Raw genomic sequence first — 27,134 nt, 5'->3', positions numbered from 1 at the left:
TTGTCCCTTTCCTCCAGACAAAGTCAGCTCACATTCTCCAGGCAGATGAGGGACTGGAGACGCAGGAACCTAAAAGGGAGAATGTGGGGGTGAGGTGTCCTGAGTGAATGGACCAGTATGATAAGAACAGTTGGAGCCCTCAGTTGCCTTTGCATCTGCTCACTCAGTGCTTGACCACACCAGCCCAGGAGGAAAAGCAGGGTTGACATCTTTGGTGGGCAGCTTACCAGGACAGAGAAATCCACACAGAAATGAGTCCCACCAAAGTCAGCCTTTGTGGCCATTGTAGGCCTTCTCAGGTCACAAATCACTGCCTTTATCAGATAGATGACCTTCCCAAAATACTTGCTTGTGTGCTGGAGTCTTTCACTACACTTGCACGAGCAAGTAGAAGCCCAGGGCACCAGACATGGTCTTCTCGGGCCCTCGGGCTCTCCGCCAGGCCCAAGGTGGGACAAGAGTAGTACTCGGAACCTGAAGAGATTCCCTGGGCCCTGGAGTAGGATGCAGAGTGCCTTTTGTTTAAGGTTTCTAATAACTTGGCTTTTAGGGCTCTGGCTTAAATAACCCAGTTATCTACGATTCTGTACACTTGCACACGTTGTGAGATAGCTGCTGAGAGTGTCAGGGTTTGGAGTCCCTGACATGGAGAGGTAGAGTGAGACGCCCTCAAACTCAGCAACTAGAATGAGAAGCTGTCAGCACTGTGGGTTTGAGTCTATATCCCTGTGACATCCCTTCAGGTTCTAGACCTTCTCTATCCCCAGTGCCTAGCATAGTGCAGAACAAGTGTTCAACATACACAATTGAATGAATGAAGGAATGAACAAATGAACCAACAAATGGAGGACAGGAAATAGGCTTGCCCAGAACCTGACCTAGTAGACAGTGCGTGTACCATCAATGTGCAACTGAATCAGTCTCTTTGTCCAGTGGATTTTAACATTGCATGCGACTTTCCACTTCTGGTTGGTTGGGTTGGTAGCCTTTATTTAATTAGGAAAAGAAAAGTTAATTGTCCTGTGCAACACAAAAGACTGAAAGCAGAGACTTCCACAAATAAAGAAATTATATCTCAAACTCAGCTTTTAAAAAGAGGCAAAATGATTAGTTGTTTGCTGGGATTATGTGCATAAATTTTTCAAAACTCAATATATTGAGGAAAATGCCGAATTAGTAGAAATTGATAACTGTTAGTTCTTTTAATAAATGAGCTTCATTCTAGTTATTTATAAGCTCAGAGGAGAAGTTCAAGAGTAAGGCAGTTGGGTGGAGTGGTGAGGAGCATGGGCTTCGGCAGCCAGAGCGGGATCTCTTCTTCAGTCTCTCTTCTACAGTAATGGCCCGGTGCGTCACGTATTGAGGGTTAAGTGAGATAAGCATCCAAAAATCATTACTGCTCAAAGCTCTTAGTATTTTTACCTGAACAGCAGTCAGTATTCACATTGCAGGCTCCAGCTATCATGGACAGTAATGACATATGGACTTTATCTGTAGGGAAATATGGGGTGGGGAATGAGGACACAGTGCCCCTCTCCGCAACCTCCCCCCCCCACCCCTGTATCCGGGACAGGCATGGGCTGAGCAGTGGATAAGGCAGACTTTTATTCTCCAGAGCAGTTCCTGAGGCTGTGTTACCTGTGGAGAGGATGATGCAATTCTCCAAACTAAAACTGGGACATGTGAGCTGGAAAAAACAAAACTAACTGCCAGTTCATTTGTGTCCAGTGGTTTTCATACACAATTCTTAGCCTCTGAGTATTTTGCACCTCTGAGACTGGTATTGCCTGAAATTGCTTTATCTACAAAACAGACTTAGTTCATCATTTATCCCTGAGAAGGCTAGCCCCTGTGATAATAACTTTGTGACAGCTGACAGATAAATCGAATTTATCAACTAACAGCACAACCCAATTCTAATCCATTTCCTAGTAGAAAAAAACTCCTTGTGAATTTTTTTTCTAATTATAAAAGTGTAATGTCCACTGTAAAACTTTGGAAAACAGAGAAAGGGGCAAAGAAAATTATCCTTAATCTTACCATTGTTACTACTGTTAGAAATGTTATGTATTTTCTTCCAGGACTATGTTGAAGTCTTTCGACCTTTCAGGGAAGGGCTATCATTTTTTAAAGGGCTATCACTTTTTAAAAGTGAAGATGCTTCACTTTTTAATCATAATGGTGAAAATTTGGATGTGAAAAATGTGGACTAGTTTACAAGTACAATTTAAAGATCTAAGCCAGCAATGTGCAATTATAGCTACCGTTTGTTACAAAATTTTAGCAGGATGATCTTCTAAATGGAATACTTTTCCTTGAAGGACTAGAAACAATAGGCCTGCTAGTCAACTAACATTTCTTTAATTTAATATGTAAAGAGTTGCCAGGTTTCCCTCTATAAGTAACATTATCTCACAGCTATAGCAGATACAAGATATTGAACCTAGATTAGTACTTTTCTTTAAAAAGATATTCTTTCACCATACCTTAGTAGAAAACATCTCCTTCCCACCTGTGGCATTCACTTTGACACTAAAATTAAATGTAATAATTCCAAAAATTTTAACATTCGTCAAACAAGTTTGAAATAAAGAAAACTGTTTACATCGCCTTATTAAGCAATACGAAGCAATTAAGCAATATTAAGCGTTATTATCAGCCTGCATTATAGGCCAGAACTTGGCGAACTTTTTCTGTAAATGGCCAGAAAGTAAATTTTTTTGGTCAGAGACAAACCATTTGGTCTCCACTGCAACTATTCAACTCTGCCATTGTAGTGTAAAATCATCCGTAAATAATACATAAATGGATGGGCAGGACTGTGTTCCATTTAAACTTTATTTACGCAAACAAGCAGAGGCAGACTTGGCCCACAGATACAGTTTTATCAATTCTGATTCTAGAGAGTCGGTTTTTACTAGCTGCTGCATTCACCTGGATATTTATATTAGATGGCGTTTAAGGGTTTCTGACCCCCCCCCCAGCCACACCTCCCCCCACACATACATACACGCACACAGGACTTCCAGTAAACATAGCTGGTTGAACACATGTTTATCTCCACTGTCACTAAAATGCCACTTAAATAACATTAAAGGAATTAAGAGGTGTAAGCTCAGGAAAATGGAGGTGAAAACAGCAGACAAAGGATGTCATGTCAACAAAGTGTCTGGCAGAGTAAAGGAGATGCAAAGTTGTCCCTAAACAGTGGTAGGCTAGAGGTCCAAGAGAATCGCCACATGACGGGGATTTTGTACAGTTCTGCTGAGATCTCCTGGTGATCTAGTGTTGGAGGTCCAGCAAACCGTTTCTCAGGAAACTGGTCCTACCCTGGTGCAGTCACTGTCCGAGCTGCCACACTTAGCGTATTTGTAAAACAGAGTAACTGATGTGGGGTGAGAGTGGAGGTCTTGACTTCAACTGTAAACGTTCTGGCATTCAGTGGGCTTTTGGAATGAGAAGAAAGGTGCAACAAGAACGAGCAGCTTGACTAGTCATGCTTGTACTGCTGTGAAACTATTTTGAAACCTTTGTCTCCAGCCTTCTTTCTAAGACCCAAGGGCACTATTTGCTTATATTTTCAGAGTCACTCCTAGTACCCATTGACAAGATACCATCATGTGAGGAAGCATAGGACAGAAAATTGGAAGATAAGGAGTGCAGAGAGGAGGCTTCTGGTTTGGGATGCTGATTTGCATGTCTGGGTCTCTGTCTGCAGAAGGAAACACAGACAGAAGCAGGCTGGTAGCTATGGTGCTGGTGGGCTATTCGGGTGTCTCACTCCACAGCCCCGCATGAGCCCAGCAGACAAAGGCCATGTACAAGGAAGCTGTGTGCTGTGTTGTGACACAGGCAAACTTCAAGGGTGACTGGGGTCAAATATAATAGGCCTCGCTAACTCTGAGCCAATAACTCCCATCTCCTTTTCCCAGCGGTGTATTTGGAGAATTGATGAGAAAAAAAGCCATGCACAGCTGACTGAATTGGGTTTTTTGGGTTTTGTTTTGTTTTTTTGAGACAGACACTTTTTGTGTTCTGTTCTCCCTTTTGTCCCAAAGCAGACACTAGTTATATTCAGGTCTTGTTTGCTCTATTCAGAGAGAAAAAATCGGACTTCTTGGGTTATCACTACCACCATCACGGTATTGTCTTTCCTTTGATTTCCTTTCCTCATAATAAATCTTCCTGTCTTCTCCCTCTTTGATGTTCTCATCTCCATCTCAGTTCATTGTCTTTGCATTTCCTTATTCCACGCTCATTCCTTTCACTCTTTAGGTTGGTCTGCTCGCTTTGAGAACGTCAAAGAAAAAATATCCCTCATACCCCATACACACAAACTTCAGGCTTTCCAATGGCAGCTTTTCAGAGAGCATTGCACTGAGCACAGAGCACCCTAATATTGATGAAGGTGATTAGGAGAGTGGGCTGCTTACGATTTTCAGTTTTGATAGAGGCAAAAATAAAATCAAATAAAATTTAGCGGCTCTACAATTCCCACATAGATTAGGAAAGTCATGAAATCCAAGGAACCATGTATCTTTCCTGATCGTGGAGCACTGTGTCTGTCATCACTTCCTGCCAGATTCTGTGCGCTCATGGTGGCATCTGGTTCCCCAGCCTCCTGGATTTTCCATTATTGTGGATACCTGAGGCATCCACATAGCCAGGACCCTACGTAAGGACATCCACAGGCAACCTGTAGTTGTTTACCTTTGGATTTATGTTAAGTGATACTTGTATTTGGGGAAAGGCTGCATCCGCAAGTTTAGAGGGAAGTAAACAGCCATTGTCAACAAGTTTTTTATACTTTCAATACCTAGATCAATGCTCCATACTTGATAAATTGCCAAAATATTTGTTAATGATGATGATGGTGCTAGGTATTTCCCTTGTACAGGATAACAAATGAAATCAACCTTCTTCAACCTTAATAGGAATCTGTATTGTTACAGCAACTGCACCAGTGAAAGGTAATCTGTAACATGTTTCAGAATTTATGCTCTAGGAATATAGTTCATATGAAGATGCCTTCCTCAAATGCTTTCAGTCATACTTATAGACTGCAGTATTGAGTTTCCCTGAGGATTAGAATTATGTTCTAAAATAAGCCTCCAATGGGGTGCCTGGGTGGCACAGCGGTTAAGCGTCTGCCTTCGGCTCAGGGCGTGATCCCGGCGTTATGGGATCGAGCCCCACATCAGGCTCCTCCGCTATGAGCCTGCTTCTTCCTCTCCCACTCCCCCTGCTTGTGTTCCCTCTCTCGCTGGCTGTCTCTATCTCTGTCAAATAAATAAATAAAATCTTAAAAAAATAATAATAATAAAATAAAATAAGCCTCCAAATTCATGGTATATTCCCAGAACTGGTTGCCCCAAATTAGCTGCTTTCTATTTAGTGAGTCCTCATTTAGTAGCAGTTAATGAAACAAAATCCTCCGTAATTTTCCCATGTCAGACACATGATTATGAAGTCAACTTAGAATAAATCCCCGTGGACATCCTTGGAAAGCCAGGCTTGGCTAGGAGTTGCTAAAGGCCGCTTCTTGCAAGAGCTTCGAAGAGTCCGAGGCAGGCGATACATACTCTGTAGAGGTACCATACAGCTTGCACTAACCTATCCGACATCATCAAACCTCTTAGAAAATACGTATCACTCTCCCAGGATGTTGTCATGAGGCAGATGGGTGGTGGCTAGGCCCGAAGGTCCTAGCTCAGAGCTGCCAGCTGGAGAGCAGTTAAGATGGATGACTCGCATGTGGACGATCTTAGGCTTGTCCTCCTTTCCTCGGGGAGAAAACATGTAAACAGACTCATTTTAGTGGAGTTTAATAATAAAATTTCCTAAAATTTTCTGTGCCCTAAATCTGGTTGCTGTTATATATTTTGCGGAATCGTAAAGTAATTGGTCGCACATGGAGTGGTACCTGCAGGGGATCAAGGCTTGCCTGCCTTGTTTGCCTCTGCACAACTTTTGATAAATCTCTGCTTGGTAGAGCCAAATGCTTATTTATAACACATGGGCTTCCACCGACTCAGTGTGACTACAAAGTGACTCTGTGTCATTGCCAGAAATCAACTACATCAGCATCATGAGAAAATAGAGAGATATGTATGTATTTGATTTAAAATTCATATAAATTCCAAAATTACTTTCACTTCTGCAAATTGTTCTAGCTTCTATGAAACTATCCCAGATTTATTTCTGACCGTATTGATGTTGACTACTTTGTATTCTTTTTTTTTTATAATATTTTTTTATTATATTATGTTAGTCACCACAGTACATCACCGGTTTTTGATGTAAAGTTCGATGATTCATTAGTTGTGTATAACACCCAGTGCACCATGCAATACGTGCCCTCCTTACTACCCATCACCAGCCTATCCCATTCCCCCTCCCCTCTGAAGCCCTCAGTTTGTTTCTCATAGTCCATAGTCTCTCATGCTTCATTCCCCCTTCTGATTACCCCCCCCTTTCTTTATCCCTTTCTTCTCCTACCGATCTTCCTAGTTCTTATGTTCCATAGATGAGAGAAACCATATGATAATTGTCTTTCTCTGCTTGACTTGTTTCACTTAGCATTATCTCCTCCAGTGCCGTCCATGATGCAGCAAATGTTGAGAAATTGTTCTTTTTGATAGCTGAGTAGTATTCCATTGTATATATGGACCACAGCTTCTTAATCCAGTCATCTGTTGAAGGGCATCTTGGCTCCTTCCACGATGTAGCTATTGTGGACAATGCTACTATGAACATTGGGGTGCATATGGCCCTTCTCTTCACTACGTCTGTATTTTTGGGGTAAATACCCAGTAGTGCAATGGCTGGATCATAGGGTAGCTCAATTTTTAACTTTTTAAGGGACCTCCACACTGTTTTCCAGAGTGGCTGTACCAACTTGCATTCCCACCAACAATGTAGGAGGGATCCCCTTTCTCCACATCCTCTCCAACAATTGTTGTTTCTTGCCTTGTCAATTCTTGCCATTCTAACTGGCGTAAGGTGGTATCTCAGTGTGTTTTTTTTAATAATATTTATTTTGTTATATTAGTCACCATACAGTACATCCCCAGTTCTTGATGTAATGTTCCATGACTCATTACTTGCATATAACACTCAGTGCACCATGCAATATGTGCCCTCCTTGATACCCATGACCGGCCTATCCCAATCCCCCACCCCCCTCCCCTCTGAAGCCCTCAGTTTGTTTCCCAGAGCCCACAGTCTCTCGTGGTTCATTCCCCCTTCTGTTTACCACCCCCTTCATTCCTCCCCTCCCTCTCCCACCGATTCTCCTATCTCTCATGTTCCATAAATGAGTGAAACCATATAATTGTCTTTCTCTGCTTGACTTATTTCACTTAGCATAATCTCCTCCAGTCCCGTCCACGTTGCTGCAAATGTTGTGTAATCGTTCTTTCCGATGGCTGAGTAATATTCCATTGTATATATGGTTTTGATTTGAATTTCCCTGATGGCTAATGATTTTGAACACTTTTACATGTGTCTGTTAGCCATTTGTATGTCTACATGGAAAAGTGTCTGTTCATATCTTCTGCCCATTTTATGATTTGTTTATTCGTTTCTTGTGTACTGAGTTTGAGAAGTTCTTTGTAGATCTTGTATTCTTAACTGTTTGGACATGCAAATTGTATTTGGCGACTGTCAAGGGTGCATGGTAGGAAGCAGTTGAGCCCATCCTAATGAACTTCCCCCTGGAGGGTTTGTGATGTATAAGCACTCAGTTTCCTTCTCCCAGAGCTGAGTCAAACTCATCATTGTCGTTAGAGGGTGCATTCTCTCTAGCGGCAACCAAAAGTTCATTGGAGAAGTAATAAAAGTATCAATACAGTCATTTAAAGGTAAGCTCAATTTCAAATTAGTTTCATAATTTTCAATTTCATTATTTCTATTTTGGGAGAAGTATTGGTTAAATTCCTGGAAATATTAGAAACTATTGAAATTAATACAAAAATATGAGTAATGTTACTACAATAACTTTTTCTGTAATGATAAGCATTCAGTCACCTGACCAGAAATAATCCCAATTTGAGGACTATTTGTAAGAGTTGCTGCTCATTTGTCTGTTCAATCAGGGGACCAGGAAAGTGACTGCAGATGTCACTATCCAGCTACATCTCCTTCACAATTAATATAATGGTTTTATTGCTGAGTAAAGTATAATTATTCCTGAATTAAAAATGCAGAAACTGAAATATAAAAGGGAAAACAAAATTTGCCCCATATTGCATAACTGGCAGATAGATGGTAGACCTGAGATTGATCCCAGGTTGCCTTGCTGCAGAATCTGTGCTATTAGCTGCTGTGCTGTTAGGCTGAGCTGATCTTGTCCTGCGGTAATAAAGCTAATGTGCTTATGGCAGCAAGTTCTCAGGTTCTCAGAACAATGCTCATGAAATTTCAGTTCTTAGAAAACACACTATTTTTATTTGAATCTGCGAACTACAAGGATATTTCTATTGGCTTTACTATTTACTTGCCTAATTACCATTAGACATACACACACATGCCATGAAACAACTATAAGTAAAATTCCTTTTCAGTGCAAATTCGCTATGCTCTGTAAGGCGATTTGCTGTGGTCAGAGGTATCCTATGGCCTTTCACAGTCTTCTTCTGTTGGAAGAAGAGATATATACAATTTTTCAAATATATTTCTCTCTTCCTGTCTTTCATTCCTTAGTAAGTTAAGTTAGGTTTAATTGAATCATTAAAAAAAAAAAAAAAGGGTTTGGCCACAAAGCATGCAGGAGGTTGAAAGAAGTAAAGAATATCGTAAGCACAAAGAATGGGAGTCAGAAGATATGAGTGAGAAAAAACTTAAAATAGAATGTCGGCCTCCTCCAGGGATCTCCAGACCACCCCAAATGATGCTGTCCAAGGAGTGTGGCTCACTCCAGAAGGTTCTCTGCATTGGCCAACTCCAGAAAGGAACCATTTACACCATAGCCTGTGAGAATGACACCCCCTGGACTCAGGCAGTAGAGAAAGCCTGTGTGACTATAAGCAGTGGCCCTGCAGATAAGGCCTAGAGTCATATCTAAAAGGCTGAAGTTAGCAGGACAATCAGAACTCTTGGACAGATGCAGTTCTTGGCAACAAATGAATGCCAAAGGCATGGTTCCAGCATAGTCTATTCAAGTGGACAAAGGAAAGCCACAAACAGGGCCAATCTCCGGGTGGGACGGCACTAGCAGTAGTTAAGCAAGATTCAAGGTCACCTCCCATTTCATTGAGGAGATGAGGTGGGTTCCAGCAGTGGGGAGAAAGTGATGACCCATGGCTTACTGTTCGTGTTTCCCTATCTTTGTTCATCCCGACCTAGACTCTTCCCAGCCCAGTAGCATTAGTCGTGACAGAGCCTACCGGTTAACCACCAGGTCTGCCTCCCTTGGTTCTGAAAGTGGCTTAGGCAAAGCCTGCCATTGGAGACTGTTGCTCTTGATAGGTAGGCCAGGGCCGGCATAGGCAAGGGCAAGTTCTGTGATATTTGTACCAGGAACACTGGTACACTGTGGTCATTTCAGGCTCCTCGTAAGTGCAATCAGAAACAGCACATTTGCCACTTCCTGCCTTCTTGCCACCCAAATCCTGGAAAAGACCCTTCGTCATTTATCCCACCTGCTCTTTTTGTCCTGCTTCTCTCAATTCAGGAGACCAGCCCAGCACTCAACAATAATGAAATGTTTCCTTATGGAATTTTCCATACAGAATAATACCAGGCACTGTATGGTTGCTCAGGTGATTGTGAATTCATGAATGTGAAAAGTCCTCTCTTGGTGGCACCAGCCCAATAGTTCTCTACTAAGAGATTTCATTGGAGAAAGATGCTATCACACAATATAGATAGGTTTTAAATATCTCAACTGTTTTCAAATACCTCCCATCTTGCTTTCTGATTCTCAGATTCCCCTTTACAACACAGGGCTTTGAATGAAGAAAAAAAATTTGGCTATAGAGGCCTTGCCAATGTAGAAACATTTAATTTCAAAATTAAGCCATTATGATCTAAATGCATGGGGAAAATTGAATTGTGAGCTTTGCCATGCTTTCAAGTGTGTTTGAATCTCAAGATTTTAAAGAAAAGAATAGTTTTCTGAGCTGGTTCCTTTGCAATCCTATCTTGTAAGAGAGAAAACTACAGCTCTGGGACTTGATCAGATTTCCCACACAAGGCAAATATTTGACATGCCATAGTTTCTGGGGGCAATAGGCCACTCCTGCAGTCTGTTGAGTGCATGCTGGTTGTCCTCTCACCTCAAAGTTTATGCTACCCCATGGACCACTGAAAACTAGCCAGTCGAGGCAGGGATAATTCAACTCTATTCACTTTCACTTTAGTTCTTCAATAGATCTTTCTGTCTTCCTCTATGGAACAAAATATATAACCAGCTGTTCCACATTTACAACTAGAAGGTTGAGTTTCTGGAAGCTGAATAATATTGCTACTTTCTTTTATGATATAACTTTCTCTCTAGGCAGCAATAAGAAAATGAAGATAGAAATAATTTACCAGAAAGAGTAAAAAAGTTGACTCTCATTAATGTTAATTATGATGATTAATGTCATCATCCCTGGGTTGTAGGTTACCTAAGAATCGATCAAGTTACACTTAAAATACAACTTGAAAGAAACAATAGAGGAAACTAAGGCTTTCAAAGATATATTGACCTCTGTCATGTGTAACATTGATTTATAGAAAAATAATTTTATGATTATGACTTTTGTTTCTACCGTAAGCTTTCTAGTTTCCAAAGCTAACTTGACAAAGGCAATTTATCTCCTTGACTTATTTCTTTGATTGTTATGCTTCCAGTTCAGGTGGTTCCCATTGGGGAACAGTAATATCTTGAGCAGGGATTTCATGGGTCAATCACGTGTGCATCCTTCAAGAGGGGTGTGAGCACGAATGGGAAGGTACCCCGTAACTCATCTAATTATACTCCAAAGATCCAAACTGCAGTCAAAACCAAAACTGACTATCAACAAATCTCTAAATACTGTGTAAATGAAAGTGATACACAATTTATAATAGGATTTACATAATTAAAAATGTCTAGATATAAATTAAATCCCTCTTTGACTTCAACTGTTGTTAATTGCTGCTTAATCTAAACATAATAAGTTACTTAGTATCTTTGAGCCTCAGCTTCTTTCTCTAAAATGGAATGACAGGATTGCTGTGAACGTTAAGTGGGAATACACACATAAAGCTCTTAGAACAGTGCCCAACCCTCCCTGCTCAGCGGGGAGCCTCCTTCTCCCCCTCCCTCTGCCCCTCCTCCCCACACTCCTGTTCTCACTTGCTCTGCTCTCTCTCTTTCAAATAAATGAATAAAAAAATCTTAAAAAAAATAAGAACAGTGTCCAACATACAAAAACCAACTAATTAATGTTAGCTATTTTTTCCTCATTCTGCTGCAAGAAAGTCCTCCTCTTACTCATTTTGCTTTGCATACAGCAAACATCAAACCTTTTCTCAGAGCTTTCTGGTGCCATTCTTGCCACATTTCTGTGCTTCTGAGCCTCAAAATAGCATTAGCATAACAGCCTCACTTGCTCCTGTCTGGAGTACTAGAACTTTGGAGGATTTCGGAGAGACCCCAGGGGATGACTTCAAGCACTCTTGCTAGATCTTCCTTCTTGCTAGATCTTCATCTGTCATGTCTCCCGAGAAGTTTATTTCAGTTGCATAGAATTTTATTTCAGCCCTCACTTCAGTATTAGCTCTGTATTAAGTTCTTTTTAAATAAACGATTAGGCAAAAATTTCAGGACACTTAAGAGACCTGAAGATTCCAGGGGTCATTATTCATCCCCTTTAATCCCAACAGCATTATGGCAACATTGAAATAGTTCACTTGGCGGAGAAATCCTTTTATTATATTCAATAGTACTGGTTGTAATAGTGATCATGATAATGATAACTACCATTACTAAGCACTTGCTCTGTGCCAAGTGCACTTCTGTCAGAGAACTTCATGTGGCTTAACTCCTTCTGTGCTCATATTAACCAGGGTGACCAACACCTCTTCGTTTGTCCAGGACTTTCCCAGTTTTAGCATAGAAAGTCTCAAGTCCCAGCAGCCACCCGAGTTCCCGGCAAACCAGGAGGGTTGATCACCCTAAACAGCCCTTAGAATTAGGTGTTCATATTCCCAATTAAGTCACAGAGAGGTTATGTAACTATCCCAAGGACATAAAGCTCATAAGTAGGAAAGTCTAGCTCAGAATCTTTGTTCTTAACCACCACCCTGGAGAAGGACTGGACTTTGGATGAGGGGTCGGAGAAATTGGCCCTAGAATGGCTTCTGAGAGGGGCTTTTCCTCCCTGTGTCAGGGCAGAAAGATTGGTTGTATGCGAGCATGTAAGGTTCTCTATCACCTGAAAGTTAATGGGCAGGTCTCATTCTGTTCTTTAATAGTGACATGAAATAGTAAGCTGGTATAATTTCTGAACAGTTTCCACGTAAGAAATTTGCAAGCATATATGCAGCAGAGACATTAACTGCATTCCACTGAGCGTGACTGGATTTCAGCCCTCATGTGCCAAATATCCAATATCCTTCCTTAAGCTGACTCCCTACCCTCTATCCTTTGCTGTGGGACTCTTAATAAGACTTTCTGACTTTCTATTAGGACAAGATTTCTTTCACCACCTGAGTTTTCTTATTCAGTGTACTTTCATTCTCTATCATTACTTTTCAATTGTGATGTTACAGAATTTCACAGTATAACTCATACTTGCAGAGAAGATATACTATCATTTTGTCCAGAACTCACAAGAAGTAACTAACCACTGGCTAGTGAGGGGGGAAATTAACCGAGTCCTGTTGGGATCATTTGAATAAAACATTTAGGAAACAATCTCTCATTTGGTTGAAAATGTTCTTTCTCTTACCCCCTCCCATGCTTATTTCCCTAAAGTGGCATCTGGGAATGCTCTTTCTGTGTGGTGGTGGGAAAGCACTGGACCTGGGAGTGGGGGGGTGGAGAAAGAGTGTCTTCTTGCCTAAAGGATAGTGTCCTTTGTTTGCCTGATCACCCTCTCCCAGCTTAAGTTTAGAGTGGTGTAACATCATCTAGAAACTGCACAAGGACAGGCCCATAGCTCTGCCTAGCCTCTCTGACCCCATCTCAGCACTCCCTGATGCTGTGGCCTCTCCAAGGTCTGCCCTGGACAGTTCTCCCTGCAGTCCATCATGCAGAGCTTTCCACCCCCACACACATTGTAGTGATTTCTCTGAAAAGCTGTCCAGTAACAGTCTCAGCTCCTTCTTCCTCCTGTCCACTCAATAACAGAGGCAGGCGTGGCCCATGAGAGCTGAACCTCAGGCCTTCTTTGCTTAGCTCTGTGAGCTGTGCTTGTAACTAAGTTGGCTGCCCTATATTGGTGGTGAGTGACACCTGGGAATAGATTTCCTTGATAAAGGTCACCATTGCCCCCGGTGTTACCATAACTTATCTAATATATTCCCTCTTCCCCAGGCTGAAGCCCAAAGATTGGGAAGTCAGGACCTGCATCTGAAGGTTTCACACTTATCTCTCTCCTTCTCTGCACAATCTCCCCTTCCAGAACTGAAAAGCCTTCTCTTTCACTTCTTCTATGTTATGTTCTCCCTACCAGCCATAAAACTAACCTAGCTGCCATTTGCTCCATACCACCAATCTATAATGCAAGTCCTCCAGGCTCAGGGGTTGATAGACTAAAGGGAGATAAATAAATTCAAGTCCTTCGTCAAGACAAAAGTTTTGCTAGCAAGGCTATTGTCATGCTACATAATCCAGTTTTGGCAACCAAATTCTATTTTACCTTGATCTTTCTCTTTTCACTCCTATCGCTATCTAATGTCTACCCCACCACCGTTCTCACGCCCCATCTGACTGACAAGTACCTGTAGGTTCGCATGGATGAGGACAAAGGTGATGAACTCAGGACGGCATAAGAGAAAAAAAAAATTTTTTTTAAAGATTTTATTTATTTATCTGACAGAGATAGACACAGCCAGCGAGAGAGGGAACACAAGCAGGGGGAGTGGGAGAGGAAGAAGCAGGCTCATAGCAGAGGAGCCTGATGTGGGGCTCGATCCCATAACACCGGGATCACTCCCTGAGCCGAAGGCAGATGCTTAACCGCTGTGCCACCCAGGCGCCCCAAGAGAAAAATATTTTTAAAACTACAAATATTGGCTCCATTGCATGGTAATTTAGTGAGATATTATTAAAATCAACTTATTTAGTCAATATCTACTTTTTCACTGTGTATTTTTTTTTCTTTTTAAATTATGTAGGTACACATGAATATAAATCCATGAAGAGACAATTACAATAATAGAAGTATATGGAATAAAAAGTGTATGCTCCCCATGCCCAATCCCACTTCTCAACCCAGAATAATCACTATCGATGATTGATCTGTAGCCTTACACATCTCTCTCCCATGCATTTATATAAATATATATGTTCATATATGAATATATAATTTTAACTTTTTTTTCCAAAACCAGGGTCAAAGAATAGGACTTTGTACGCCTATGGCTTGTACATTTCTGAATGTGCAATTGCCAAATTTCCCTGTGCTGCTCTGAATTTTATTTGTATTAATAAAGCAATCACTTGCAAAATAACTTTATTTCATTTTTTGGAAGATTCCACATAAAAACATCTGTCATTCTTGTTTGGCAACTGGCTAGAATTTTTGCCATAAGCAGGAAAATGAGCCTTGTACTTTGGCTGTGGGTGGGGATGTCACACGCATGTGCATGTGATATGGCTGGTGGCCAGCCAGCTAGCTGCTGAGAAGAGACTATGTATTTCTCAACCAACAATGTTGTAAGTAGAACTTAGTGAAAATAAGACACAGTCTCCTTTCCCATCACTTTCCTGCCCTAGATTCTCCATCAGCTGAGAAATTTGGGGATTTTTCCTTAAGCACACATCAGTTCAACAACTCACACTTCTGAGCACCTGTGGAAGAACCAAGCCCTGGAAATACCACAATGATTAAAGCAATGTCTACGCTTAAAGTATTATTTGATATCATTTCAAAGTCATTTCAGAAATTCATCTTTGGTTTTCAGTCTAATTTTTTATTATTTATATATAAATATAATAAATATATATGATATGACATATAATAATATCATTTATTATGACTTTGGAATATCTTTTCTTCTATTTCCTATATCAAAGTTATAACATAATGGTTATTCTGTCCAAAACATCTAAATTTTCATTTGGGAGTGACAGAGAGTATAATTTTAGATTAAAATAAATATATGTATTTGCAAATCATATGGAATTAAAGTTTAATAAGGGGTCCATACTGGCTTGTGATGCCTTCTTCCACCGTTTTCAAGCAAAAGCAAAAGTATTTTTTTTCTAAAGATTTTCTTTATTTATTTTAAAGAGAGAGAATGAGGGAACGTACAAGCAGGGGGAGGGTCAGAGGGAGAAGGAGAGACTCTCAAGCAGACTCCGTGCTGAGTGTGGAGCCCGACACAGGGCTCAGCTTCCTGACCCTGAGCTCATGACCTGAGCTGAAATCAAGAGTCGGACCTTTAACCGACTGAGCCACCCAGGTACCTCAAAAGCAAAAGTAATTTAAAGTAATAAGCATGTTCTACATTTTCCCCTAAATTGTAATTTATGGTGAACTTCAAAAACATGCTTTATTTTGCCTGCTTTGGAAAAGCTCCCATGAGGCAAATTACCAGTTTCATTTCCTCCTACTTTTTTTCTGTCTGATTTAGGATATTTAAACAGTGAAATGACAACATTATTTATTAATTCGGACTTAGTATTTTGAATTTCATGTCTTTGAAATACATCAGAGGAGAATTATAGGGGAGATGGAAGAAATGGCATCAGTGGTTCCTGTCTGTCTAGTAACAGGTAGGAGGAGGAAACCTCTCAGAGACCCTGTTGCCATCTGACCTGTATTGAATACTGAGAACAAGTCCTGATAGCCGTGAGCAAATATCCAGCCTTAATTTGGGAAGTCATGACAGATACCTTCATGGGCTTCTGTAGCCCTTCACTGAATCATAGCATTTCAGAGCTAAAAGGTACATTCTAGTATGGCAGTTCCCCAAAAATTAAACATAGAATTACCATGTGATCTGGCAACCCCACTTCTGGGTTTGTACTCAAAAAGAATTGAAATCAAAGTCTAAAAGAGATATTTGTACACCCATGTTCATAGCAGCGCTATTCACAATAGTCAAAAAGTGGAAACAATCCAATTGTGGATGAATGGATAAACAAAATGTGGTATATACACACAATGAAAATTATTCAGCCTTGAAGAGGAATGAAATTCTGATATATCCTAGAACATAAATGAACCTTGAAGACATTATGCTAAATGAAATAAGCCAGGCACAAAAGGATAAATATTGTATGATTCCACACGAGATACCTAGAGTAGTCAAATCCATAAAGACATAAAGTAGAATGGTGGTTGCCAGGGGCTAGGGGAAGAGGGAAATGGGGAGTTACAGTTTAAGGGGTACAGAGTGTCAATTGGGGAAGGTGGAAAAGCTCTGGAGATGGATAGTGGCGATGAGTGTACAACAATATGAATGTACTTACTGCCATTGAACTGTATACCAACTGTATACCAAAAAATGGTTAAAATGGTCCATTTCATGTTATATATATTTTACCACAATAAAATAATCCTTACCCTCATGGAGTTTACAGTCTAGGAGAGAGAAAGATAATAAGCAAATAAAAATGTAAAATGTTAAAAGTACTTTCTGGATCAGCTTTTGGTTAGCCCCCATTTTACAGATAAGAAGGCAGAGGACAGAGAGAAATGATAACAGGAGGCTACCCAATAAGACCCTGGTGGTCTGTCTTCTGGGCCAATGATCTTTCTGTTGAACCATACTTCCTTTTAGAGGTACTTCTATTACCTCTTTTTTATCTGAACCATTCAATAATACACTGGAAAGAGAAAGGCTTTGGAACCTGGGTTCAAATTTCAGGTCAGTTACTTCCTGGAAATTTGAGCTTGAAATTTCCTTCTCTGTAAAATGGGGATAACAAGATCTACTTCATAAAGGTTCGATTTGTTACATTTACACCTATGTACAAAGTAAGGAGTCAATGAAAATTAGCTCCCTTGCTGCTAATCTGTCAAAATGCCTTCTCTGAATTTGTTGCACATGTATGTTATACTCAATGTGTGAATACTTTCAGTCTACCAATTTCAGCAAATATATTCCTGTATTTGAGTTTTTATAAGTCGTTCTAGAACTATAGTTTGGATATGGAGACAAATGGCTCAACTAAAACCTGGGAAACGAGCCAGATACATTGATTTGATCCTTATTTAGCTGGGAGAGAAGTTTCAAAGTGTAAGTTCAGAAAAGAATTCAAAACAAGGTCTAACTTATTCTTTTTTCCAAAAAATAAAGCCAACTCTTTGATATTTCTACTAGCTATATAAAAAAAAGTCAAAGCTGTATTCTCTATTTATTCTTAAAAGGCATTTATCTCTAAATAAAAAGTATATAATGGCATAGATTATATATAAGAACCACCCTGGGTGATGTGCTGTAAGTATCTAGTCTCCCAAGAAGAATGATGTGTTTCTCAGATCCAATATAGATATTTAGAAAAAAGTCACACTGGTCAGCTGCTAGCAGAGTGTCATGGGGCATTAAAGTTACCACCACAGTCCTCCTTTACCTGATTCCACAGCTTTGCCCACCTCAAGGAACTCTAAGCATAGTCATTTTGATGATTCCTGTGGGGTTTAGAACATCTCCTACCTCTTCTTAGCACATTTGAAGATAAAAGAGACCAATTATTCCCCATATTACACAGGCCTGCAAAGAACTTCTCTTTATAGATTTGCCACAGCTCTTTAGATTTATGAAGATTTGTACTACTCCCAGGTTAGACAACTATGTTGACTATATAGTAATTGCATAAAAATTAAAGCCCTAGGTTACACTTCTAGAACTGGACAACTTATATGGTCTTGTTAAAGATACTGGCAATTTATTTTGGATTCTTCATCCCATCCCTGCAAAAATTATAGATAGCTCAACTGGGGAGGCAGATTCAAGTATTTAGACAAGGTGACTTCGAAGGAGGTAGTATGTCTTTATGAACAAAGCATGGATTTGGCATTTTAATAAATTTGGGTCCAAATCATAGTTCCACATCTTACTTGATTAAGTCACTTAACTCTCTGACCCTTTAATCTCTTAAGTGAAAAGAGATAATCTTAGACAATTACAAGGATTGAATGGTTGATTGAATTATATAAAACATCTAACAAAGTACTGGGTACAAGAGTAAATACTAATATTAGTTATTTCACACATTAACTTACTCTAATATTTCAAGTAATTCCATACACTCATATACATGCAAACTAAAATCTAATTTTTATTTTTGATTATAGTTTTGCTTGATTTAGAATTTCCACTAAACTTTTAAAATATTACTATAAAATTATGACTCCTTTCCAAAATTTCAGGATGTCATTTAGGACCACTTCCAATTTTATGTTTTCCAAAATGTTAATTGGTATGCTTTTTAGATTTTTTTTTTTTTTTTAGCATTTTACAACCATGAATCAAAGAAGTATTTATTTAGCAAGATCATAACATAAGATACTGGCATCTGGAACACAGCTAAAATACAAGCAGCTAAACTAAGGTAGAATGTTCACCTTAACAAATGTATCTCTCATGTTAGATATGACATTGTGGATTGTTTAAATTGAAATAAAATTTCAACATAGAAGTTAATATTGTATTATTACTGTTATAATGTCTCATTATGTTGATGGGGTTATCCTACTGGTTTTATCTTTGTTGTTCCAGAAGGAATAGATAGAGTGTAATAAATTATCATTGTTATGTTTTGAGATAAACCTGTCTATATCAGGCGCTATAGTAGATATCCAGAAAGGAGGAGGGTAAGGGAGGGAGAGAAAGGGAGACGGAAAGAACTCTACCTTCTATAGGAGACAGATAAAAATACTATCAGAGTGACAGCCAGGCTCCTCACTGTTGAAGTGAGAATTTTCAGATAAGCAAGGGGAGGAGGCAAAAATGATCCATATGGTAATGGTCTGAAGTCATTGGTATGAACCCATGTTTAGCTTAACATAGATGCAGATGGCTATATATGGAAATACTATAGACATGTATACATACCCAGGTTAGTGTACACACATAATTTCCTTGTTTTGTCAGCTGAGGGGGCAAAGGAGCAATGACATCCCAGTAGCAACAAATGTCCTAGTACCCAGATCTTGGTTTCTAACACTATTCTCCAATTAAAAGAACTCCTTAGAGAAAGAGCTGATTCTATAACAGGGCAGAAAAAAATCATGGTGAGTCTGGAGCATCTTTTAATGCCAGAAAGTAAGGAAGTGTTCAAAAACAAAACAAAACAAAACAAAACCACACACACAATGATGGGGGCACATCAAATGAACACAGGACCCAACTGAAAGAGCTCCCAATGGCCAAGGCTGAAACAATTAGAGCAAAAAAATAAATAAAATAGTACTGAAACAGAAAATAAATATCCATGAGTATATACTGATAGAATAATTTACTAAGTCATTTGAATGAAGTAACTGAAGGAGGAAGAGAAAAATTTGTGCAGAGTCCTACATAAATTATATAGCTATTCTGCCCACAAGGAGGTGGAGTTGACTCCCACTCCTTAAGTGTGTGCTACACATAATGACTTCCTTTCAAAGAGCATAATGTGGAAAGTGGAAAAAAAGAATAACTTTAAGGTAGAGAAACCTGATAAACCCTACCTCAGCCAGGCGATCAAGGTCAACATCAATATTTATTAAGTCATGCTGATCAAATGTACTCTTGATATGATATGAGGAAAATAGCAGTTTACGTTTGTGGTTATCTTCACCAGAACTCAAAATCTCAGTCTAATTGTAAGAGAAAAACAGACAAATGCCATCTGAGGGACATCCCACAAAATGCATACCAAAAACACTCCTCAAAACAGTCAATAAGTTCAAAAACAAGAGAAGTCTGAGAACTTGCCACAGCCAAGAAAAGCCTGAAGATGCATATTGAATGAATGTCACACAGTGTCTTGAATGGGATCCTGGAACAGAAAAAGGACCCTAAGAATAAACTAAGGAAATCTGAATAAACTATGGACTGAAGTTCGTAACAGTGTATCAAAACTGGTTCATGAGCATGGAATATCTTTCCATTTGTTTGTGTCATCTTCAATTTCTTTCATCAGTGTTTTATAGTTTTCAGAGTTCAAGGTCTTTCAGTTCTTTGCTTAAGTTTATTCCTAGGTACTTTATTCTTTTTGGTACAATTATAAATGGTGTTACTTTTTAAATTTTCCTTTCTGTGACTTCGCTGTTAGTGTATAGAAACGCTACTGATTTCTATGTATTAATTTTGTATTCTGCCACTTCAGTGAATTTATGTATTACTTCTAGTAGTTTTTTGGTGGAATCTTTAGGATCTTCTCTGTATAGTATCATGTCATCTGCAAATAGTGAAAGTTTTACTTCTTCTATACCAATAAGGATGCCTCTTATTTCTTTTTCTTTTTCTTTTTCTTTTTTTTAAAGATTTTATTTATTTATTTGACAGAGAGAGACAGCCAGCGAGAGAGGGACCACAAGCAGGGGGAGTGGGAGAGGAAGAAGCAGGCTCATAGTGGAGGAGCCTGATGTGGGGCTCGATCCCGTAACGCCGGGATCACACCCTGAGCCGAAGGCAGACGCTCAACTGCTGTGCCACCCAGGCACCCCTCTTATTTCTTTTTCTTGTCTGATTGCTATGGCTAAGACTTCTAGTAACAGGTTGAATGAAATTGGTGAAAGTGGACATCCTTGTCTTGTTCCTGACCTTAAGGGAAAGCTCTCAGTTTTCACCATTGAGGATGATGTTAGCAGTGGATTTTCCATATATGCCTTTACTATGTTGAGGTATGTTTCCTCTAACCTCATTTCATTGAGAGTTTTCATCATGAATGGATGTTGCGTGTTGTCAAATGCTTTTTTCTGCATCTGTTAAAATGACCATATGATTTTTATCCTTCGTTTTTGGGGTTTTCTTTAAGATTTTATTTATTTATTTATTTGAGAGAGGGAGAGCGTGCACACATAAGTGGGGGGAGGGGCAGAAGAAGAGGGAGAAGCAGACTCCCCTGCTGGGCAGGGAGCCCAATGAGGGGCTCGATCCCAGAACCCTGGGATCACTATCCAAGCCAAAGCCAGATGCTTAACTGACTGAGCCACCCAGTGCCCCTTAGCACTGTTTTGTTGATGTGGTGTATGACTTTGATTGCTTTGTGACTATTGAACCATCCTTGCATCCCAGGAATAAATCCCACCTAATTGTGGTGAATAATCTTTTTAATGTATTATTGTATGCAGCTTGCTAATATTTTGTTGAGGATTTTTGCATTTATGTTCATCAGGAATATTGGCCTGTAGTTTTCTCTTTTTTTGTGTGGTGTCTTTGTCTGGTTTTGGTATCAGGGTAATTAATGCTGGACTTACAGAATGTATTGGAAGCTTCCCTTTCTCTTCTATTTTTTGGAATAGTTTGAGGACAATAGGTATTAACTCTTCTTTAGATCTCTGGTAGAATTCAGCTGTAAATCCATTTGTCCTGGACTTTTATTTTTTGGCAGGTTTTTTTTTTATTACCAGTTAAATCTCATTACTTTAATTAATCTGTGTGATTTTCTATTTCTTCCTGCTTCAGTTTTGGAAGATTGTATGTTCCTAGAAATTTATCCACTTGTAGGTTGCTAGCATATAACTTTTTGTAATATTCTCTTGTAATCCTTTGTATTTCTGTGGTGTCAGTTGTTACTTCTCCCCTTTCATTTTTGGTTTTATTTATTTGAGTCCTTTCTCTTTTTTTCTTGATGAGTCTGCTTAAGGGTTTATCAATTTTGTTTATATTTTCAAAGAACCAGCTCTTGGTTTCATTGACATTTTCTACTATTTTTTTAGTTTCTACATCATTTATTTCAGCTCTTCCATCATTTATTATTTCCTGTCTTCTACTCACCTTGGGCTTTGTTTGTTTTTCTTTTTCTAGTTCCCTTAGGCATAAGGTTAGATTGTTTATTTGAGTTTTTTTCTTGTTTCTCGAGGTAGGTCTGCATTGCTATATACTTTCCACTTAGAACTGCTTTTACCGTGTCCCAGAGATTTTGGACCCTTGTGTTTTCACTTTCATTTGTCTCCATGCATTTTTTGATTTCTTCTTTGATTGCTTCATTGACTCATTGGTTTACTATCACGTTGTTTAGTCTACACGTGTTTATGTCTTTTCCAGTTTTATCAATCTTCTTCAATTTACAAGGTTTGTTTATGGCCTAATATGTGATCTATTCTGAAGGATGTTCCATGTGAACTTGAAAACAGTGTGTATTCTGTTGTTTTTGGATAGAATGTTCCATATATCTTTTATGTCTATCTGGTCCAATGTACCATTCGAAGACATGGTTTCCTTACGGATTTTCTGTGTGGATGATCTATCCATTGATATAAGTGGACTGTTAAAAGTCCCTTACTGTTATTGTATTACCATCAATTTCTCTCTTTATGTCTCTTAATATTTGCTTTATATATGTAGGTGCTGCAGTGTTGGGTGTATAGATATTTATAATTGTTATATTCTTTCATTGGATTGATGCCCTTCTTTATCTCTTGTTACAGCCTTTGTTTTAAAGTATATTTTGTATGATATAAGAATTGCAACCCCAGCTTTTATTATTATTATTTTTTGCTTTCATTTGCATGTTGAATGTTCTTCCATCCCTTTACTTTCAGTCTGTATGCATCTTTAGGTCTGAGGTTAGTCTCTTGTAGGCAGCATATAGATGGGTCTTATTTTTATTTATTTATTATATCAATTCCACCACTGTATGTCTTTTGATTGGAACATTTAGGCCATTTACATTTAAGTAATTATTGATAGATAGGTACTTTTTGTCATTTTAAAAATTTTATCTTCTGGTTACTTTTATAGTTCTTTTTTGTTCCTATATTCTTATTTTGCTCTCTCTCTTTGTGATCAGAATATCTACAGTGTTTTATTTGCCTTTCTTTTTCTTTATTTTTTATGTATTTGTCATAGGTTTTGGGTTTGTGGTTACCATAAGGTTCATATATAACATTCTAAGTAAATAGCAGTCCATATTCATTTAATGATCATTTAAGTTCAAAGACATTTAAGAAAAAAAAAAAAAGGAAACAGAAAAAATAATTATTTTTTTTACCTTCTCTTCCTTTTTTACTCTCTTCTCCGCATTTTATGTATATATGCTGTCATATTTTACATCTTTTTATTATGTCTAATTATGGCCAATTCTTTTCCACTTAAAGAAATCCCCTTAACATTTCTTGTAAGGCTGATTTAGTGGTGATAACTTTCTTTATCTTTTGTTTGTCTTTATCTCACTTTCAAATCTGAATGTTAAACTTGCCAGGTAGAGTATTCCTAGTTGTAGGTTTTTTACTTTCAGCACTTTGAATATATTATGCCACTCTCTTCTGAGAGTTGCAAAGTTCAGTTGCAAAGTTTCTGCTGAAAAATCATCTTATAATAGTCTTATAGGTTTTCCCATAAGGTGACTTCTTGTTTCTCTCTTGCTGCTTTTATGATTCCTTCTTTATCTTTAACCTTTGACATTTTAATTATTATGTACCATGGTGTAGAATTCCTTGAGTTCCTCTTCTTTGGAACTCTCTGTGCTTCTTGGACTTAAATGTCTATTTCCCTCCCTAAGTTAAGGAAGTTTTCAGTTATTATTTCTTAACATAAGTTTCCTACACCTCTCTCTCCATTCTTCTTCAGAGACCCCCTACAATGTGAATGTTTGTTGGCTTGACATTGTCCAAAAGATCCCTTAATCTTCAGTTCTAAAAAATCCTTTTCTCTTTGTGCTGTTGAGCTTGTGTGCTATTACCCTGTGCGCTATTACCCTGTCTTCCAGATTGCTGATACGTTCTTCTGCATCTTCTAATCTACTGTTGAGTCCCTTTAGTGTGTTTTTTGTTTCAGTTATTGTATTCGTCAATTCTGATTGGTTCTTTTAAATATTTTCTATCTCTTTATTGAAGGTCTCACTTGAGTTCTTCCATTCTTTTCTCTGGCCCAATGTATATTTTTGAGATCATTACTTTAAATTCTTTATCAAGCATATTGCTTATCAGTGAGTTCAGGGCTTTCTTATGTTGCCATCTTGAACTGGAACCTATTCCTGTATCACATATTACACCTTTAAGTCTACCCATGTGTGATTATATATTTTGGATATTTCAACTTATAATACATTATATTATACAATTATTGATGTTCATGTTAACTTCAGTATTTATAAAGACCACAACAAATCCTATGATTTTTACAAAGATAGGCTGTTATATACCAAAAGAAAGAAATAATCAGATTTGTTGAAATATGCAAAGCATTCTGTATTTACCAAAGCATGACCTTCAACATTTACTCGATAAAAATAAATAACCCTTTCGACATCAATTGTATAAGCAAAAAATATCATACTGGCTCAGATACACTAACCTTACTACCTGGAGTTACCTTAAACTTCACGCCTTATATGATTTTTTTCTGGATATTCCATACACTTAAAATGCTTTTCTCCTCCCAACTTTTTCTAAGTTCAAGATCATGGTTATCTTTCAAAGTGACCTCAATTATTTCCTCTTCCATGAAGATTCCCCTTGTTCCCCTATTAAAATAGCTGCTCGTTTCTCTGAGCAGTCAGAATTGTGTGTCCCTCCATTATCCCATGGACTTAAAACAATTTATGTTTGGTTTATAGATGTTTTTCCCATTTGGCTATAAGCTTCTTAACAGCAGGGTCAATGTCCTGGCCCTTCTTGCTCTCCACATAGTGTTTGACATTCATTCGTTCATCCAACAACCATTTACTGCATGCCTACCATTCAGTACCACAGACTGAACATGAGGGGAAAAAATTGCAGAGAAAAATCAGCAATTAAATGTTAATGTTGTTGGGAAATTTTTCCAAGTTAGGAAAGCTCTGAAAAAAATGAGGAAAAAAATATTACTACAGATCAGGTTATGGAAAGCATTAACAGAAGGTGTCACAGAACTGACTTATTTTTATAGCCAGGATATATGCTTCTAAGTTAAAGACCTCTATCTTCTAGTGCTTTGCCCATTTTGTGTGATCTGGGACCCTGTGATTTATGTATAGAAAACTGGTAGACTCGGGTAAGTAAAATAAATCTAATCAATGTTACTGTGCAAAAGCAAACATGAATGAGCAGTGAGAATAAGGAAAGGAAAAAGACAAAAATTTTTTTCATGGCGGAGGTCTGAAGTCCACCTTGTGACTGTCAAGCTACTGCATAGGTTCTTAGAAAAGAACTTGTTCTCTTTTGAACCCTTCTATTAAAGCAAAACATACTGCTGTCTCAGCGTATACATTACAGCTAGCTTTATTTCAAATACCATTTTTGTGTGTGTGTCATTATGAAATACTTGGTTTCCTGTTTCTCTAGTATTGATTAATTTAAAACCAATTTTTCAGAACATCTATACCAAAAAAGTATTTCTAGTTACCATTTCAAATAATTTCTGATTGGGCAATTTTAAGCCAATATTGTAGTCTTTCTCAGTGCAGGGACTCCCGGTCTTTTCCACTGAACTTTCAGTCACTCTTTACATCTCATAATCCATTCACCCATAGAATACAGAAATGATTTCTGATTTTATAAAAGGATATTGAATGCTCAACCCCATTTTTTTTCATTCCCCAAAACAATTAACTTCACAAAAACATCCTCTTCCATACCAGTGTTTCAGAATCATAGAAAGTTGTTAATTGTTAAGATTTCTGTATATATTTCTAAATTGATGGATGGCTTTATTTTATTTCCAATGCCTTTTCCTCTAATGTGTCATTGGTCACTCTTCCTTGATTTTTCTAAGCTCTTCCTGAAAAGCCTGTTATGCCTTCACACCTGAGTCCTTATGGTACGCAGATAGGCCTCCCCAGTTCTCTGGGGAGCCCAGGGCACTCTCTAAGGTGTGGACTGACTGCTAACTTATTAGGGTCCCCATTAACTTTTTAATAAACCGTAGCTCATATTTCCATTTTTAAAAGTAGTACATACTAAAATCTATTAATTTCCAATATCTTTCATTTACAATATCAGCTTAATTCTGAAAGAATAAATACCCCATGCGTTATCAATATGACAGATCTAAAGATCCCCACTATGGTAGAGCCTAAAGCATCTTAATGAGGCATCAACTCGGCTGAGTTCAAATCCTGGCTCTGCCACAGATTGGGCAGACTTGAGTTTTTCTGGATCCCTGAGCATCATTCATCTGTCCACATGCTCTCTTGAGCATCTATTGTGTGCCCCATGCCAAAGTCATGATGGTGAACAAGGCATTCACAGTGGTTCACTAAACTGCCCCGCTAACGTGGTAAGTTTCCTCATTTTTAAGATAGAGGTAATAACACCCATCTTGTAGGGTGTAAAAATTAAATGACTCCTCCTACTTACGGCTTCTTGCCACCTCTGCCTCCATGCCACCACCACCACCCTCCCCAACTTTCTTATTCTTAAAAAATGATCTCATTAAGTTTCCCTGCTGAACCTCTTCAATATGAGATAAGCTCTTCAAACCAGACCAGGCCAGCTCACAGGAAGCCACACCGCTGGCGGAGTTATTCTGGAGGCTGTCTTTGTGGCCCCTGCACAACCAAGAGAACAGTGTTACTGGTTCACGACATACTATCCACTGCCCAGAAAATGCCTGGTTTTCCTCTATGCATTTGCTTATCCTTCCCACGTTATCGTTTCAAAGTGTCCAATCAGATAGTAATAACACTGCATCTCCCTTCTTATTGGTGAGAGCTTTTCTTTCTTCCAGGTGAGTTGCTTGGAGATTCCTAATGCATTATTAATGAAAACAAGGGAAAGATGGATAGAAAGAATATAACTCGTTGAAGACGTCTTTAGATAAATCTACATTCCATGAAATGGATCCACTCCCAAATACACAGTTGTTTGGAGTTACTGGTTTGCAGACTGAAACTGAAGAATGTATTTCTAAAGGTGTTT

The 27,134-nt window shown here is 38.6% G+C and overlaps 1 protein-coding gene across 3 annotated transcripts in view; it reads left to right on the top strand.

The window, feature by feature from the left end:
* VEPH1 (ventricular zone expressed PH domain containing 1) overlaps positions 1-27,134 on the top strand; it is a 224,923-nt gene that overhangs the window by 138,777 nt on the left and 59,012 nt on the right. The gene's annotated exons all lie outside the window — the stretch shown is intronic.

This window comes from Ursus americanus, chromosome 20, assembly GCF_024610735.1.
Source record: "Ursus americanus isolate L20-20 chromosome 20, mUrsAme1.1.p, whole genome shotgun sequence".
NCBI lineage: Eukaryota > Metazoa > Chordata > Mammalia > Carnivora > Ursidae > Ursus > Ursus americanus.
This window is presented reverse-complemented; position numbering and strand designations above follow the sequence as displayed.